Below are 17,533 nucleotides of genomic sequence, written 5' to 3'. Positions count from 1 at the left end.
CAACTCTAATTACTGACATTTAACAAGACGGTGTCTGAAATTGTGACTCACTCTCTTTCATCCTAAGGCATGATTTGACTCAGCCTTAAAAGTCTGATCGTATAATCCTAATTGTAGAGTTTAATTAAAAACTAATTTTACTATATAAAAAAAGCTCAGATGCACAATTGTAAAGCAGTATCAACAAAGATCTAAAGCAGAACACTATGTGGATTTTTCTATTGTTGCAAAGGCAGCTGTAGCATCTGCAGCTAGTGGAGAAAAAGCATACAGGATGCTCCAGGAGTTATTATCCATTCCCAGCAGTCAGTCAGTGTTTATTCTTCTACCAGTCGATACTTGTCGCTGTCGGTGTACTCGGTGTGACTCGCTTAGTAGAGGATGTGCAAACATAACAAAAGAAGGAAATTAACTGAAAACCAAGCAGAGATATTCTCTGCCACACAACACTGTGGGCTTTTCATTTCCAACCAGTTCATCAGCGAGCATCACGACTCCACTGCAGAAATTAGACCCTTTCTCTGTTTAAAAAAAACAATTTGGTACACCTCCTACCTCTTCCTTAATGGATGTCGAGCATCAGCCATGTAAGGGTGTGTTAGCAATAACTGGTCATGGGGTAAAAATCCCTACATGTGCAGTGTGATGGTTATTAAAATGATTCTGATGCAAGCAGTTTTGTCGAGATGATCATCAGTTTACATTTAAATTCTTACATATGACAGGTGAGAGAACAGAAAAACAATGTCCAGATTCGAATAACTGGAGACTGTGTCATCACAGCACTGTGTTCAATTACTGTGCCCATATTGCGTGGCTAATTGACTATGTGGAAGCAAAGACAAAAAAAAAAAAAAAAAAGTGTTTCAACAGGAGCTGAAAGAAAAACAAGACATCCTGGAAATCTGTTATTGATAACGCTCATGCAAACTCGGACGGTGCGCTGTGGGTTGCTGTGTTTTGATGTTGCTGTTATTTGCCTCGGTTGTTTTCTTTTATGGTGAAAGCTTGTCTATGCAACATGTGTGCTTTTGCTTTTTAGCCGCTAACACCTCTTAAAAAGGGGATGGAGAAAGAGAAGCAAGGTACTATCAGAAGCATAGCAACACGGATTTTCACCAACACTTGTGTACCCTCTCTGCTATCTAAGCTTTCCCTTTCAGTTCCAATTGGACATAAATCCTACACGTGAGCATTAGAAATGGGTTAAATCCCCTATCTATGGTCAAACCCCATTCAGAGGGGATTTTGGTTCCAGGCAAAGCACTGACTTACACATGTATAAGCGTGAGAGACTGTAGGAGAGAGAGAGAGAGAGACAGACTGCATGATTGAGAGAGAGAGCAGGAAACTTTTTTTTTTTTCACTTTAGTCCTCAATTGGTTCTGCTGCTTGTTGCCTAGTAACCACAATCCCCTTTGAAAGGCACTCTTCCTTGCTCAAAATATCACTAAAGATATATTCACATTCTGTCTACCAGACACTCCTATTGACAATAGGACAATAAAGTCCATTTTGGAGAGACAATGTGTGCAAGACCTTCTTTTTTTTTTTTATTTTAAATTTTTTTCCTCGAAGATGGTCTTGTTTTGCCGGGGTTTTGAGGCTAAGCTCACTCAGTAGCCTTTGTGCGTAATGGAAGATAATGACTGCTTTCTGGCTGTAAAATGGTAGTTTGCTGGTATGTTTGGTGTAATTGCTACAGCAGTAGGTGATACATTGTTGGCAGGAGGAGATCTGGGAATTTTTAATAACTTTAAGTGGTACGGTATGGTGAATGTTGTATGCTAATCAGCTGATTACTGTCAAATCAGCCAGTCCACTCACTCTGCTATTACGTCTGGTCACTATAAAATAGGAACTCATTTACCCTCAAGCCATTTGAGAGAATAGAATGGCAAGAGACGGAAATGAATTCAGGAGAATGGTTCTGTATATGGAGGAACATACAATATTTATGTTTGCAGAATAATACTATATGATCACACATATGCCCACAGCCTTCTCACACTGCATGAGCTGTATCATTTATATCAGTGTGTCCTGTGTTACAAAGGAAGTTCTCAGTATGGCTTTCTCAGTATGATTTCAATACATTTATTAAATCAAACACTCATCAGTTAATGCATTATAAACTGAAATATGAGACCAATACAGTATGCTAAATTCCAAATCAAAATTTAATGTATTGATACATGGGAGAGAATTTAACATGTCTCACTTTCATATACAGTAATAGCTCAAAGTTGGATGTTGGTTGCTAATTGCATGAGGTGGGATTTACTGCCTTGCTAAAAGGTAATGAATGGAGAAAGAGAAAGGTGTAGTAGGTGCCGTAAGGCTGTGACTGGGACAATTGCCATTTCTCGATAAAAAAATCAATAAACCGTGCTAATTCAGATATACCCCATGTGGTTTTTTAAAACGTTTGTGCCCGCCACCACATTTACGGCCTTTCAAAATATGAAAATACTGCAACAAATATTGATTCTGATAAGGTTATATATAAACTCACCACAGTATTACATTCTAGTATTGATTTGGCTGAATGCAGAGAACACAATGGTCAATCAGTTTTCAGTCAGAGAAAGACTGAAAAAATATAACACTGAATAGACCAATACTAGTCATAATTATAGCTATTATTGTATTACTGGCTATTGTTATCATATTTATGATATAATTATGGCATTTATACTTTTGTGTGAGTTACGCCTCATTGGTATGTTTAGCACTTGGTTAATTTTGTTCCCATTTTTCTGTTCATCAAGCAATTTCACTACATTGGGCCTCATTTTTCCCTCTAAACTTCTCACATGGTTTAATTTCAATAAATGCTCAAAGGATTCAATATTTCAGTAAAAATCAAAAGATTAGAGGAAAAAGTCCAAAAACTGAAAACAGATTTGTCTATCAGAACTTTGTTTTTTCTTCTTTCCTCTCTCATCCATCATCTTATGATGAGGGGCCCGACCCCTAGGTTGGGAACCATTGGACCAAACTAGCTAACTGTATATAAAGTGGTTCAAACCAGCTCCACCTCCAGCAGCTACAACAGTAACATGCTCTTTACACACTGATGATTCATATATTCAATATATAGATAGATTCAATAATGTAATGATGTCATATATAATAATATATCAGTCAGACAGACCAAACCACTACTTATACAGTACCAATACTATAGGTACATTCTGCTGCTAATACTTATGTACTTTTACTTAAGTAGGGTTTTTCATGTAGGACTTTTACTTGTAATGAGTACGTTTATATTGCTGTATTGGTACTTTTACAAAGGATCTTGAATAATACTTCTTCCACCACCTGTCATGACCATCTCTTTCATTGAGTTTCTTCAAGTGGGTGAAACAGCGCCCCCTGGATGTGACAAAACGAGGTGGAAGCTGAAGCAATGAAGTCCAGTCTACCGTTATGGAAAGGAGGGCAGGTGACATCTTCTGATTAAAAATACCAAGATTGTACCTGTCAGCCTGTGAAAGGACTCCTTTCAACCTCAGCCTTTGAAAAATAGTGAAGTCACTGTCAGTTTGCCTTCACACCTAAAAAAAAGACAAGCTAATTAAATGAACGTTAGCAGCTGCTAGTTTGACGTCAGTTAGCTAAGTTAACTTAGTTTTCCGGGACTGCTAACAGCTAAGCTTCCGCGCTTTTTTTCATGATATGGACCACTTCATCGCAGCGAAAGGAGGAGAAACGCCATCACAGACAAGTAATGTCAGTAAAATTAACTTCTTGTCTCTCTGTCCATCTCCTGTCTGTCTGTTTGTCTCTCTGCTTGCTTTCTTGTGGCTTTACTGATGGCTAATATGCACCATGTGTGTTTCTGTTGCTGATTAATTGGCTGTATTGTGCCTGTTTGCCTGGACATAATAGTGTTGAGTTATTGCTGCATACAGAGATGAAATGAGTAGGGATAGAGGCCAGTGTTGCTTTGGAAATCACTTTTGCATTTGTTAATTGTCATGTCACCTACTCTGCTCTGTGAGTTGATTGGTCTAATAGATTTTCTTGCTAAGATTGTTTCATCCTTGTTTTGCTCTTATAGAGAAACTTGCAGGTTGACAACCTCAGTGAACTAATATGTTGGAAAATGATATAGAAACAGGATTTTCAAAAAATATATCTATGTATACACTATAATGACAGTAAGGCTGGTTTCATTTCTGCATTTAAAAAGAAATTTGACATGACATCACATAAGGGAGAGCTGTCAAGCAGGGCCCAGCTTAATACTGTGAAATATGGATCCCAGCACTAGTTTTGACACTGATGTGGTTGAAAATATACATTCATATCAATTTGACAGACCACAACCATATAATTTTTGAGCCTGTTAGGCGTTCAAGGGATCAGAAACAGGGAAAGATTCAAAGAAATAATGGTCATCAGCAAGAAGTTGAAATGTGGTATGAACAGAACCAGTGGAGAATTGGGCATATGTTGTCTTGGTGAGTGACCAGCGATGGCTAATGGCACGTAGCCTACACTTCACATTGTTGTACCGTTTGCTATCACATATCAGGCAGTACCAAAACTAGTAGTGATTTTCTATTACTTGCAAGATACTTATCCACAACAAAGATCAGCTTGTTAGGTCAAGTATCTCGTAGCGCCTTGTTAGGCTTGGGTGGTATCAAGGTATTATGGTAAACCAGGGTATTAAGAAATCCTGAAGGTATTACAGACACTCCTCTTTCTATTAAACTGATGTGGAGATGTACTGCTGTACTGAAGTCATGTATTGTTGTGTACTGCATGTGTCACCAGAGGTCAGTCTCTGTTGGTGGAACCGGCAGCTGAGCTGACAAAAATGGCGACTGCAAACTGTGGGGATAACGTTACAGGACTAGTAATAAAGAAAAACGCCCCTGCCCCTGTTTGGGAGTATTTTGGTTTTGGTTCAGATGATAAAGGTGAAGGTAAAGGTTGCTGAGCAAAACTCGGAGGAGCGGCTGAGATTGTCGCTAAAATGAGAGTAGCTGGAAGTTGTTGCTAACTTCAGGAATAGCCTCTTTCACTTCAGCTAGGTGGCAAGCAAGACACAGGAACTTAGCCTGGGTCTTGAGAAGTTGAAGCATTTATTCACTGACAAATAGCCTAAACTGTACACACACTCCTCTGGTCACCAGTCTCACTGTCACACACATGCTCGCTCCCTCTCTCTCTCTCTCTCTCTCTGTCTACCGCACAGTTGCCACACACACAACCTACGCACTGAGCTACTCCTTAAAGGAGCTATACTACTTGTATAACACATTTTAGTTTAAAAAACATCTTAAAAATACATTGAATAAGAGATTCCCTGAGGCTTAGACTCGGCAGGCCGCCAGGCTTGCAATACACTGGTAGAAACCCTGCATGCTACAATGACTGCTATCACCAGCAGCTCAGCTTTTGAAGGTATGAAAAAATAGATACCACCCAAGCCTACGCCTGGTATAAGCCCATACTACTACGTTTACGGTGCTCTACCGTAGGGAGAGAGAGATAGACAAGCAGATCGAGAGAGAGATTCCTGCTTAGCATTTTGTTTGATAGATGCTTGTGTGGGAAATGCCAGCCCATGGCCTCAGCTGAGGAGAGTATGTGCTGCAGGGAAGTGGGGGTCTTCTGGGCCCTGGTTGAGAACCTCACCCCGAGACCTGATATAACATGCCTGACACTGCACCCGGGCTTTGAAGCATGTAGTCTGAATCCTTTTGTCCTACAGACAGCGTGCATGAACCATGAACTTGAGGCAGGAGCATAGCCCTCTGGAGGCAAGCAGACATGAGTATGTTTACTGAAGCAATGATCTATTATTCTGTATTTTTCAATTATCAGGTTTTCTGTGCTATGCAATAAAAACCCAGTAGGCGACGGGTAATAAGGTGCATATACTGATGCTGAATGTTGAGCAGAGATCTATGCTTGCTGTGAGATAATATTCTTGATCCTCAATATGTAATATAGACATCCTACTTTAAAAGTAAAAATAGTGCAACTAAGGAATATTTATTTTAAAGTAAAAAGGAAAATGAGAGAATATTAATATAATTAAAGTTATGACTTCCCTAAGCATCATCCCTCCCTATATCAGTTTGATGAATTTGCTAAAAAGACTTTCAGGTTTGACTGATATTGTTTTCTTATCCCTATTCAATACTGCTACACAACCTACAGACAAGTGCGTTCTTATATTCATAAATTGGATTTTTTGCCGATATATATTTCCAACTCACTGTGGCCGATTGCTGATGCCGAAACCGATATATGCACATTTTTTTCCAGCTGGCTGAGGAGACTATTAAGCATGCAAGCTTAGATTGTACTTAGTATAATCAAGAAAGACATTATATGAAGGAAGAACTTAGTAAGACTGGAGTTCAGGACCTCAGCATTAAAACTTTAATGAACCTGCCAAGTGGATGGAACAGTAGAGTTTTCTTTGAGTTTATTAGACAGACAGGATTAATGTGTAGGATTTAATCTCTGGTCCACACTCCGGAGCAGAAGGTGGCAGTAATGCACCTAATACGCTGGTTGCCAACCGCCGTTATAAACCAAAGAGAAGAAGTTTTTTCTTTTTTTTTTTTTTTTTTGCACAGAGTGGTACATCCTGTCAGCCAAAGTGTTTCTTATCTGTGCAGTCGAACATAGCAGCTCCTCCACGGACTGTTTCACCCTGACGGTCCCGGTGCTTCCTCCGCAGGCTCCACTTCACTCAGCTGCCCGTCAGACCCGCTGCTTCTTCCCACTTTAACCTGAATAACAAACCGGGGCTTGGTGCTCCGGTTGGATACACATGGAGAGCCGAGGCTAACGTTAGCCGGGAGGCTAGCTGGCTGTGCTTCCCTCTGGTCATGCTGCAGCTAACGCTCTGCTAGCCTCTCAGTGAGGGTCCGTCGAGGGAAGTGCAGTCAGGCAGCGGAGGAGAAGGCGTCATATCGGCCTCTCATAATCGGCAGAATATCGGCTGATACCGATGACGTGCCGATAATATCGTGCATCCCTAATACAAATATAAACCACAATTAGTTGACTAGGAAAATCTCTGGTCAGGGGCAGCCCTAGTACAAACTTTAGCTTGATGAAGGTTCTAATGTTCAGTTTTTGTTTAAACTTTTTTTTAGATTCAACTGTGTTGATCCAACTTTATGGTAATTTTGGAGGCTGTAGTTTGTGGTGCTGTTGAATGGTATGGCATTATGGGTTTTTCTAACATTTTATCCACCCCATGTACATATTAATGAGAGCAGGGTTGCTTTGTTAGACAGCAGAAGTTTTAGCGGCACTAAATCTTAAAAGATCACACAATAGTTACCTGCTTTACATTCCGAGGAAGGAGGAACCAGTGTGCTTTGGTGCAAAGTGGAGGATGAGGGAGTGAAACGCCTCCAGTGAGAAGGTCTTACGCTGTGGAGACAACTGACGAACATCCTTCACTAATACTGTTGCAGTACCTACGCTCTCCAGTTTAATGGTGACTGATCCTGCATAAACAAATATTTTGTTTTGATGTTATATTTTTTTTTGATGAACAGTCTGTGTAATCATTGTCAGGTGTGAATTGGATAAAGTCTTGTTTGTGTGTTTTACTGTTTGTCTCGAAGAGGGCTGTTTGTTTGATATACCAAAAATTAAAATATGATTCAAACATGATGATGACACATCACCAACCCCAACTCTTTGTTCCGTACTTCTTCCTCCAGAGGTGGATGTGTGTTCATGGATGCCACTTGGCCTGCCATTACATCTGGATCTCCATTGGGTGTAGAAGCTGCAGTCCAGTGCAGGTGGTTGATGACGGCTGATCTCCACAGCTTCAGGTCATTATATTCCCTCTCTTTCAAGGTAGTATCCAAAGCCTTCCCCAGACCAGTTCAGAACAGAAATAAAAATGTTGAGAAAGAAATATCATTATAAAAACACACAACCTAAACTTAACTACCACCATCAGGATACATACTTTTATCAGTGTGCCAGACATCGAAGAAATGTTTTGTTCTTTCATAATTGGAATAACAAGAAATGACCTTCTAGCTGTGAACATAATGCAGAGATTGTGTATGTGCTTGTGTGTCTTGACCTTGCGATTTCTGTCTGTGATGAGGGCTGACACTTGCATGTGTTGCTTCTTGAGAAACTTGATGCTGTGCTTCAGAGCCTCTAACTCACACCAGGTGTTTGTTGCTTGGGAACCTCTTTGCTCTTTAAAAAAAAACATGATTCACTTTCACGCTAACTGTTGTTACATCAGGCAAAATCACAATTTAGTTGTGTGTATGATAATGTTAAGACTTAACTGGACAAGTTGAAGATCTGAAACTTTGTTGACTGACTGTCCTCAGTCATGGAGTAGGCGCCATATTTGGTACAATGGCCAGTGGAGTCTGACTTAGTAATGCCAAAAAACAGTTTGTTTTCAGATGTTAAAGCACAAAAAACCTAATATATTAAACTATATAACATAATAATCAGAAAATTGTTTTGACCCATTTTTTTATCTTACTGATCAGGCCAGAGTGTACTACCTGCAGTCACTAGAAAGGATTAGCCCACCCCCCCCCATCTTCTTCAGTGCTCCAGTGAGCATGATGGGGATTTTGTACAGGTGTTGATGGTGGAAGAAGGCGTTTGCACTGATCACTGAAACTCAAACAGCTTCAACATCCTGATGGTCTGGGTAGCCATGCAAGTCAGAAAGTGGATGGCCCTACTCAGGAAGAGGTTGCAGGCAGGCGTGTTTCTGTGCAGCATTGACTGGTTCTGCCAATAACGCCCATTACCACATGTTGCACAGACCTAAAGAATATTTCAAAAGCAGAAAATTACCAGTACAACTCGTACCATGCAAAACATACATGCAAATTACTGTAAATTTCTCTATCAGTAAAATTCATACTTGCTTTATTTTTATATATGTTCCCCACAACAATGCGTTTCCCCACAACAAGCAGGGAAAATAGTAAACAAGGACATCAGCTGGCTTTGGCACTCACTCATCATTTGCAGGACTGGGCAGCGGAGTTGATGTTAGTTTCTCAGCTATTTCTGTCCTCACATTGACCACCTTGCGCCATACCTGGACAGCTAGGATTAAAAAAAAATCTATAATTGTAACCAGTATATATCTAAAACAGAGACATACTCCAAAAAGGACAGATACTGTATCTCTACGTTTACATAACAGTGCAACATTTTATGTATACACTAATATTAAGAAGAATGTGTTGAAGGTTGGTCATGCATAACTGTTTGCTATGCTCTGCTAACAAGTACAGCTGACGTTTGATATAAGAGTAAATTACAGTACGTGATGAACGACGGAGGGGTCTGAAGTTGCACTGTGAGCTACAGTGAAGCACAGATGTTAGTTGAGGAGCCAAAGGAGAGAGGACCTATTGTTCTGGGTCTGCAAGCAGTGTACCACTGACTGTCTGTATGTCTGTCCTATCATTACTTGCAGTGCTCAAAAACCTTATATCACAGCAACATTTGATGACTGGATGGTAGATATTACAAAATCAGATGCTAATGTTAGCTAACCGACACTGCTAGCTAACTAACATTAGCTATTATCTTGTATCAAGTAGTGGGCTTTAGGTTACAAGATAGTTACGCTGCTTAACAATAATAAATGCAGATATTTCTCCTCACTTCAAACCATTATGCCGACTAATTTGGAAGTTGCGAACATTAAAAACATTTACTTACTGGATGCAGTTCACGTGTTCATCAGGTCTCCCGCCGGCAGCAGTACCCCGAAGCTGCTATTGTCAGTGGGACTGATGAAGCAGCTGTGTGTACTGCACATAGTCCTGACTCCGACGTCCCATCCTGAACTCCATCAAATCGCCAGGAGTGTAATCCACCTGTCTAAAATGAGCACCACAGACGACCATGTTTTTTGTTGCAGATGCAGCAGTGAAGTCCCGTCTCTTCACCTGCCCGAAAAACGCACCCAGGCATGAACAACTATCACCTTCCTTCCTTTTCATGTTAGGAAAACTGTGGACTCGATGTCCTGACAGGCTGGAATTTGTGCAACCTGCACAAACACAATAATTCACCATCATGAAATTGGTAAATTGCAAAGAGAAACTAGAGAAAAATGCTGACTCATAAACTAACAACTGCTCAAACTCACTACCATCTACTACTGCGCAGTGCACTGTGGAGGGATCTGTGAGACTGACTTCCTTATGTGATGTAATATGACATGATGTTGGAAAAAAAAAAGGTGTTTTTAGGAGCTTTGCTCAAAACGGTCTCTTTTCCCTCTGGATTTGTACCCTTATGTCTTGTAAAACATATTTAATCCTGCACTAACTTTTAAAATGGTCATTTTCAGACAAGGTTAAGTATGAATTTGGCAAAAAATTCAACCTGTAAGTTGCTCTTTAAGCTTTACTGTATAATGAGTAATTAGCTTTGATGAGTATCTAACTACAGTATGTACAGTAGGGTATTTGTCTAGCATATACAGTAGATAACAGGGGTGTGTAAGTCATGTATTTGATACATGCAGTGTATTTTAATGTGAACATAGACTTAATCTGTGAAGAAATACTGAGTGATCTTTGTATTCCGCCCCTTGTAGGCTTCATATTCAAGTATAGACTTTGCAAGAAGATAGATAACAGACGTGTTTGTAAGTCATGTGTCATGTAAAAGTAAATCTGTGATTAGATGTGGTTTCTTATATTCCCCAACCATGCAGCAGTATTACAAATATGTGACATTTGTTCATAAAATGATGGTATTAGAAATTATATCTCATCTTTTAGAGTATTTGTCTAACTTGGCTTCCTCATAATTTTTTCTTGCACCACACGGTTTCCAAAAATAGTAACTGGCTCCAGTAAAATAACAGCTGCACCCAGTCTGGCCCTTGTGGTTTAAATGGGCCAGAGCCACTGCTTTTTGCCAAAAAATGTCTTTAAAGTTAAACCAAAAAAAGTAATTAACTTCACAAATCACACTCTCCAAACAGAAACATGAATAATTACAATTTCTTTCTATATTCTATTGGATGTTTTATAGAATTTTCTTCTGAAAATTGGATATTTTTCAACTGAAGTAAATTAAACCAGAGATGCACAAAATAATTATTTATAATTATTAAATTAGATATTGGCAAAGGCTAGTAGGCATGTCTGGTACATGTATTCTTTATACTTGTGGGTCTCAATGATGTCTGGGGTCAATTAGGGGGAGAGCATACTAACCAAAATAAAAACAGCTTCATTTAGTAACTATTCTATGCCCCCAAAATCAGAGAGGATGTCATGGAAAAGGATGATTGTTCTGATCATAAGTATGATCACCGACTGCCTGCTCACTGCACACTGTTAAATAATTCTGAACACAGTTAAATAATTCTGTACTGAAACTCAAACAAAGATCATATCAGACGGGGAGCTTTGGAACAAGTGCTAATGAAATGGGAGTCTTTGGTCTAATGTGCATCTAAATGGGCTTCCTTGATGCGGAAACATTTTCCAATTCCTCATTTAAACACTGACCAATATCGCTGCTAAAGCAGTAAAACTTTGTGGCGCTGCTGAATATGTGACAATTTTCAACCTAAAAGCTGTAACATTAGTTGGGCTTTTGATGGAGCTGGTCTTCTCCGGCAGTAAACAGTTGGATACTGTCTTGCAGATTCAATCCGCTGACCTGTCAGGAGGTATAAATTGCCAGCGGAAATGGTGTGGAGTGTCGACAGTGGGCTAGAGTGAGAGCTGATCAGACATAGATGTGATTGGGGACTTGATCAAAAGCAACAGAGATCCAGTGTAGAGAGGAAGCACTGCTCATTTGCCTCCATCGGAGCTGAATAGCGGACGAGGTGATGTCCTTCTTAGTTTACCCGTGGGTTTGAAAGATTCAAAGTCTGATGTAAGCCCATGTTAGTATAGGCCTCATGTTTTTAAATGTCTCTGAGAAAGATGTTTGTGAGACAGAGAGCTAAACCCAGTCAAGACCATTTATTTTTCAGTTAATAAATCTATACACACCACAGAGCAAAAAGAGGAGTTATTTTTGTTCTGCAACTCATTAAAACATGCTTCAGGCTATGTGATCGTATCACATGTTTTAGAGGGGAGGAGTATGAGTGTTGCATGCTCAAAAATAGGCCATCCAATCCAGTTTGGAGTTACTGAGTGAAGTTATTCAATCAGATGATGACTGCATTGTAAAATACAAACACTTCCCCCCACTTCTGAGAGAAGAAATTGTTTCATTTTCACACAATTAAGATGGAAATTGTTCAACTGATACCCTCTTAGTGGCAGTAATTTTACAGTTACTGCCCTACCAAAGAGGAAGACAATCTCAGCTCATGCGGCAAAACTCCCAGCTTTGCTCTTTGTAAGAAGATACTTTATGAAGACTGTCACTTTTTGTATTGCTATAGGGATTTTCTGCAGTATATGCAATAATCAAAGGTACACATTTTACATTTTAATCTTGCTGAGAATGTGATGATACAAGGCCATTTTTCTTTCTTCAAGTGCACTCTATTTACAAAACATTGCGGATATTTACTGTTTCATAAGACTCACTTCGGAGGTGAAGGTAAAATCGGTTTTCATTTGATGGTTTCGCTCATTATTAGCCCAAATTACAGAGGAGGAAACACAAATCAAGAGATGCAGATGATTTAGGGAAGCATCTTAAAGGAACATTTCGGTGTATTTCCCATAAATGTGGCAATTACGACTCTATGGATTATAGGGATGGGAATCACAGATGAAGTCATGATGCGGTTCTATCATCATACTCTTCCCATGATAATGATATATCACAACAAAGGCGATTCTGTGATACAATATATATAATGATATCTGTAACTGAAGAAGAAAATGAGTCAGATGATTCTGGCTACATATTGATACTCTCCCACAGACACACACTCAAACACACTGGAGAGCCTCTCGTTGAGCCGCTAGCTCAGCTACAACACAGGCACCGCAAGGGCCATGAATCTGCTTCTAGTGACTGTCAAAGCTCCGGCTCCGGTATTTCTGGCATGGACACGGAGAGTCTGACAGCAGCTGCTTATGGCTGGTTATTTTGCTTGCATTTCTTCTTTATTGTCACCTATAATTGCTGTCCATCTGACCGTCACCAGTTTTTTTTTGTCCCACCCCATGTTAACCTCTGTTGAAGAGATTCGGGGAAAATGAGGACTAATGCAAAATACAGCTTAGTAATAATAACTTATATGGTGGGAATCTGCATGAGCCTCTTACAGCTGTCCAAATAAATATGACTTTTACAGGCCAACTTCCCCAAATCTCTACAACGGAAGTGGCAAATACAAATATAGTATGACCCATAGACATACTGTACAATGGCCACTTTTACAAGAAATAAGCCAGGTTGAAATATACCAAATTTTCAAAATGCAATTTGATTGGTTGATCGGTGCTGAGCAAAACATGTTGCCATGTATAAAGGTGTTACCGGTCATACACAGTTTTCGGGAATACACCCATTATATTACTTGCCCACTGCCCCCACCGTCGTTTTGCTTTTTTAGTAGAAATAAAACCCATTTAGTTAATTTTTGCGTATCAGTGCCCACATTCATCAAAAAAACCCTCTACTTGGGAAAATACTAAGCGTGTTATCAATACTTAGTTGGATGACGAACGCTACAATTATAAACTGAAAGTGTCTGCTACATGACTGTCCACAGGAGCAGCAGCGTCGCAGCACAGAGTAGCGGAGTGAGATGTCTGTCCTCCCTCCTGCTCTCCAGTGTAAACACACATAGCTGTTAGCGAGTCACTGCTCTCATGTGTCTGCTGGTATCGGTGCTTGTTGTTGTGCTCTCGGTGCGTCTTTCTCCAGATGGCAGGCGAGTTGCTCTGGTTCTAGTTCTAAGCAGCTGTTGTCCTCTGCTTTGTCCCCGCAATTGTGTGCGCCGCAGACCGGATGTTCACAGAGGACGACCCGCTGAAGCCCGCTGTCACTAACTCTTAAGTAAGGGGAAGATCTAAACTAAAAATCTAACGTTAAAGATCAAAGCAAGTGCTCTACAGATATTGAGTGTCTTCGACAAATATCTCATCTTGTAAAACGTCCAGTGTAACTGGTCACGAGTTTATTAATCGGTGAGAATATTTTCTCACCGTGGCATCCCTAGGGTGTGTTTCAATCATACAGACATGTCAGTTTCTGCCCAGAGACTGAGTCACGGGTTGCTATGGTGACAGTGCACCCCTGTGGCAGGGGTGAGACAAGCACCCACATTCATATCCATCGCCCCTAAGCCAAACTTAATTCACCAAACAACTTCTTATAACTCCAAAACTAAGTCACATCAAAAAAGAAAATTCAGTTTGAGCGACCCGAGACTTCAGTGACTGATGTCTGATATGTGTCCAAATGATTTAAAATAAAGGAGTTGTGATAAATAATATATATCACCATCATCTGTTTTTGACAAGGTGTTTCACAGCTCAGTTAACATTGGAGTCAATGAGGCTCTGAGACAGCACTCTCTATTCAAGAACCGTGAACCCTGTTTCAATGGAAGTAACATCTCCAGAGATGCAGCTTCTGAGAGCTGGCCAATCAGAACAAAGTGGGCTCCTCAGGAGGGGGTCCATAAAGAGACAGGAGCCAAAACGGCCTAATCATGCAAAGATATTTCAGTAGAGCCCCAGATTAAAAATATAGACATGTAAAGGTGCATAACATGTCCCCTTTAATTGATTGTCATTGACCAGTGTATGTCCAAACGTGTAATGTTTGTGATTATTTTGTAATGTCCTATTGAAATAATATTTGTTCAATAATAGAACATTGAGTAATTTTAGTAAAATCGTCCTCACCTAGCTGATGGGGTGGGCAGTTGATTGAGTGAGTGGGCACTTGATATAGCAAAAACTGGCAGCATATGTGTATGTGTGAAGGAGGAGTTGCCCTTGTGCCCCAAGTGGGATAATAAGGACATGTGCTCAGTCACACTCTAATGTACTGTAGGATATTATTAACTGGGCATACACTTAAAGTCAAGCATGTTACTCTGCCACTGTAATTTGTGGAGTCAAGAGTCCACTGATTTCTGGAACTTTTGTTATCTAAGAGCGATCAGCGCGTAAAGATGTATGCAGTCATGTCTTCAAAAAGATTTGACTGAGTAAGAAACCAGTCAGAGGTTGCTGAGTTTTGCTTTGTGGAGGCTCAGGGTCTCAGTGGGTGCGGTGCGTGTTATGACAGTCCAAGGTTCATCATATCTTGACAAATGGAGTTGTTTACATCAGACACAGCATACAGAGGACATGGCACCATCAAGACAGATGGCCTTCATTTTTCCCCACGTTCCCTCTCATCTCCCTAATAGTACCGGCTCAGGCTGTCAGGAGTGATATCGAGAAGGCTTTCATTTACATCCTGGATAAGGATCAATAACGTTTGTATTTAAAAATCAATCATTCCTTGTCAGTAAGGCTGAGTTGTGTGATTGTTTGAGGTGTGTTACAATTTACGATGTGCTTTTCAAGCGCCTGCGAATATGAGATGTATGTCAATCGAAGCAATATAGAGAAGATTTTTTCTCGTTTTTTTTTTTATTGTTTGTGTTGGTGAATACTAGCGGTGTCACAATTTTGATTCTAAATGGAAAATCGATCAAAATGAGCGCTCGATTTCAACCTTCGAAATCAAAAGTAGGATCCGTTATTCTCCCTGTATTTTTTTTTTTTTCTCTCTCCACCTTACGTTTTAAATAAATTTGACCATATGGCCTTAGTGTGGTTCATTCCAAAAAAATATGGCGATTATATCACACTTGATACCATGTAGCTTTCTTTTTAAAGAGGAATTTGAAAATGTAAATGACAGTCGTCAGGGCATCAAGCCAATGATCTGTTGATCTTTAAAAATCCAAGATTCAATAGTCTAACAATGGTATAGCTATCAGTGCTGAAAAAGATTAGATTTTGAGAATTGTGACACGCTTAGTGAATACTGGCAAAAAAGTATAACCAGATTTGTTTGTTCTATTACCTTTACTTGGCCAAAAATACAGCAACTAGACGGAAAGGCTCAATACAGATAAAATGTGAAGTATTGAACAGTTTTCAACCTTCGGTACATGCAGTTCTCTGATAAAGGGACTGGGACGTGGTTCTCTGGATTTGATATGACGATTGTGAGACAAACAGGTCACCAGAGTATATCAGACAAGGTCCCATCACCCCATCTGTCAGTGGCTAGCAGTCACACGGTGCATCCTGGGAATTAGAAGGAGCTGACATCTCTTCATATCATCGTAGTCCAGGCTACCTGTCGAGGCAGCAGAAATCTGACCGCCTCACAGCAGCTAGAGGAAGGGGGTGGACCGGAGGAGAGCGAGGCTGCGTGGTTAGTGCTCGCTAGGCAAGAAGAGTAGGTGGACGCTCGATAAACTGAGTTGAGGTCACCATCAATCTCTCACCCAAAGGGAGAGATGCTTAGGAGTCCTCAGGCTGAGGATGATGAATGGTAGCCACTGGAGGACAGGAAGCTGCTATAATATTTGGCATTGTCTGGGGCGCTCTGTAACTCCATGTTGGAGACAAGTTTCAGTATGTTCACAAGCCAGCGGGCAGAGCTCAATGTCTGCTGTGCTGCTTATGCAGTGAGATGTTGTTTTTAACTTGTTTATACATCAAGGCAAGGAAAAGAAATCTACATCAGATGGTTATATTTTCCCAGCACACATAAAATAAAGTTACATAATCTGGCTTTGAACATATTGAGGGTTAAACTCTCTTTTCACACGATAATATTGCGGCTCATACAGGAACGTGGTTTTGAGTCCTCTGAACTTCATTCAACACAAATTCCAGTATACAGAATGAATCCACCATGCAAAAACACATTATAAACACTGTCAGTAAAAAATGAGTCATCCATTACGAGCTGGTGGGAAGGAGGCGAGGAAGCCATCCTTCTGCATTTTGGAGGGAGACATCTTGAGGGGAGTCACGGTGAGATGGAGAAAAATGACCCTTCATCTTTGATGGCAATGAGAGAGGGGGAGAGCTGACAGTTATCCAAACAGCTTTCTGTGCAGATCTGCGGCTCAGAATCAGTCACGCAGGCAGCGAGTGTGGTGAACTGGGAGGACAGTGACCCCTGCCAACAGGGCCCCCAGAAAAGAGGCTGTCAAAGAAAGAGACACTTTACACTCAAGTGATGTCTGGCTGCCTCTGAGAGTCGAGTGCACTCTGCATGCAAGTGTGCAATTTCATCTTTCTCTAATAACTGAAAATACTCGCCTGCATTGATTTGGGTATCACTATGGTAGCAGCTGTTGGTGCAAAGGTTTCCCTCTTCCATGTTTCCCTTTGATTTGAATACATTCAGATGATAAGACATGGGCTCTTTTTGGAAGTTTGTTCACATTTGATCCGTCTATTGCTACCAAATCCAGTCACAGCGCAGTATAAATGGTGTGATTTGCCTGTAAATAGAACGCTGTGACAAAGAAATACTTAAGCACTGACTGTCTTGTCAAACTGTC

At 40.4% G+C, this 17,533-nt stretch overlaps 1 long non-coding RNA gene across 3 annotated transcripts in view; it reads left to right on the top strand.

Moving 5' to 3' along the window:
* Positions 1 to 3,408: 3,408 nt before the first annotated feature.
* The window catches only part of LOC137189796 (uncharacterized), a 114,112-nt gene continuing 99,987 nt past the window's right edge, over positions 3,409 to 17,533 (top strand). For 2 of the 3 annotated variants that reach the window (XR_010929746.1, XR_010929745.1), the window contains exons 1-2: positions 3,409 to 3,738; positions 7,716 to 7,832. This is a non-coding gene — a long non-coding RNA (uncharacterized lncRNA). Of the gene's footprint in view, positions 3,739 to 7,715; positions 7,833 to 9,922; positions 10,954 to 17,533 lie in introns of those variants that run through there. The other variant, XR_010929744.1, reaches the window with a different exon arrangement.

This window comes from Thunnus thynnus, chromosome 9 (assembly GCF_963924715.1).
Source record: "Thunnus thynnus chromosome 9, fThuThy2.1, whole genome shotgun sequence".
Lineage (NCBI taxonomy): Eukaryota > Metazoa > Chordata > Actinopteri > Scombriformes > Scombridae > Thunnus > Thunnus thynnus.
This window is presented reverse-complemented; position numbering and strand designations above follow the sequence as displayed.